The sequence below is a fragment of the Chaetodon trifascialis genome, chromosome 7, assembly GCF_039877785.1.
Source record: "Chaetodon trifascialis isolate fChaTrf1 chromosome 7, fChaTrf1.hap1, whole genome shotgun sequence".
Taxonomy (NCBI): Eukaryota; Metazoa; Chordata; class Actinopteri; order Chaetodontiformes; family Chaetodontidae; genus Chaetodon; species Chaetodon trifascialis.
This window is the reverse complement of record NC_092062.1, coordinates 12570001-12572605: the sequence shown is the minus strand read 5'-3', so window position 1 is coordinate 12572605 and position 2605 is coordinate 12570001.

The following is a 2605-nucleotide window of genomic DNA, read 5'->3' as shown; positions in this document are numbered from 1 at the left end:
AAACAATGACTACACAGAAATGAACTGGACGGAGAATAAGTGATGACACTTCCCTCGTGAGGCAGCTGGATTCACAAGATCACGCAAGCCAAGAATCCAGGCTTCAAGTTATGTGCTTGCGGTTGGACCACAGTCATTTGGACCAATCAGCATCCTATGAGGAACAACTGGCAGTTACAGGCGTGATTTAGATGACAGTGATGACAACTAGAAGCAACTGTTCCTTCAAAAACAACAATGGCGGCTAACGCAGTGGTTAGCGTAGATGCTGCTACATCATCAGTTACGTCAGTACTGGAGTATTCATTGAAAGAGCAAAGAATGGCACTGAAGGCTTTTCTCAATGGAAAAGACGCCACTGCTCTTCTCCCAACTCCCGACTGGGTTCGGCAAAAGTTGGATTTACGTCATCTGGTTCGTTGATTTTATTGATTGAAGCTAGCCGTTGATAGACAACGACAGACAGATGGTTCATTCACTCACCTGCCAAGTATTTTTTGAAAGTGCCTGCCCTTTTCCAAACAGTTTCCAAGGATGATTTCCCAGATGGTTCTGTGGACCAAACCATCTGGCGCATTAGGTTAGCATAACACAACTGTCCTTCGTAATAGTAAAAGTCATTACTGCAAAGGGAAAAATGCAGCAAAGCTTGTTAATCAACCTGCTGCGTTCGCTGACCTGCCGGACGGGTCGCCGGTCAATCACAGGGCTGCCACACAGAGACAGAAAACCACGCAGCCAAACACAGGTTAGGATAACTGGTGGCTCTAAGCTGATGAGAGATGAGAGTGTCAATGGTTGCCTGTCAGTATCTGTCCTAAGGTATTTAAATACACACTCATAAAACACCATCAAGTCATAAAAAAACCCAAGATAGCATGGAGATAATAGCAACCGCAAATAGCCAACAGGAAAGAAACGGAAAATCCCTGCAAAACCCCCCACCTCCCACATGGAGATTACAGCCATTAGATTTTTCAAACTTTTAGCCCAAAGTCAGAGCAGAAAGAAAGAGGACGCTGCTTTTGGTTGAAAGATTTTTACTGCATCATTCAATGCTAAGGACCGAGGAGGAATAAATGGAGCCCTGTCATCTTGTAACAAGATCCCTACTCTGTGGAGAGATATTTCAAGGTAATTTCACAGGAGCAAAGGCCAGCATGAACCTCGGCACACATTTCTAAAGCACTTACAATGTGCAGATGACAATGACAGTTGGTCGTATCTATATCAAAGCATTGGAAACGGGTTGCAAAGAGCCAGTAATGGACACCAACAATAAGTAGATTAAGGAAGGAGGCAAACATGTTGATGTCTCAGTCAATGAGACAGGCAGACAAGAAGAAGGAGATATTGCATTACCCAATATGAGAAACACATTCTGAAGTATCTCTGCAGCCATAGAGCCATATGAAAAATCACTTCAAACCAATAACCCCTTGTACAACGCTGTACACTTAATTACATGACTGAATCAAAACGGTGACAAATCACCTTAGGCCCTTGGCAAATCCCGCTCCTCCTATCCTCCTTTCTGCTCTCTCCCTTCCTCCACACCCTCCTCCCCTCCCCTCCCCTCCCCTCTCCTCTCAACAGCAAGCCACAGTTCACTTTAACACAAATCATTACTTTATTAAAAAAGAAAAAAGAACAGCGCGTTAGTGGATTCATTTGAACAATTATGCAAATCAGACAGGAGATGAAGCTTTTATTAATGTTAGAGAAGTGTTGCATCAGATAGTGCTGAAGTTCATTAAGTTACTCTCGTTGAAGATGAATACACTCTGATTAGTTTGATGTCACTATGGTGTGTATCACATTATCGTCTTGGGCTGCGTCAGCGCAAAACTCTCCATGGATCTTTTGCTCAAGCAAAATATGGGAAAGGAGTGATATTTCACTGCTAAAAATGTGCAATTTGAATTAATAACCCAGATGCCGGCGCTGCTTTTCCTCAGACTTTTTTTCTTCATACTTAGACTTCTATTGTTTCTGAAGGCTTGGGGTATGTCTGCTACCATCACTTTTTCCTGTTCGTAGGAAAATATGTGCATCAACTAAAAATATTTCAGAGTTAATCTTTATTCATCCCTCCCTGGCTCTCTTCCCCTCTCCCTCTCCCTCTCTCTCTCTCTCTGCAGGTATGGGGCCTGGGAGGTGGTGGACCATGACTGACTGACTAGGGCCCATGCTTGCTGTGGCTCCGAGGGGTAATTAATTTCAGCAAACGACCGCCACGTCTGTCGGCTTTTATAAACGAGCATTTACGCGCTATGGACAATTTAACCACTCCACTGAGCCCGCCTTGACAGAGATGAGTAGAGAGATGTGGGAGAGAGAGAGAGAGAGAGAGAGAGAGAGAGAGAGAGAGAGAGAGAGAGAGAGAGAGAGAGAGAGAGAGAGAGAGAGAGAGAGAGAGAGAGAGGCTGGGGACCATGCTGCTAGGTGACTGATGGGAGATTTAATCAATAGAGTAAGCACATTTACTCTCATGATGCTCGTCCAACATCCATATTCATAGTGTTAATTCTCTCAACGCCTACGCTGTTGCACACCACAAAAAATTAAAACGCATGAAGGATTTCACTACATCTCATCAGGCCTC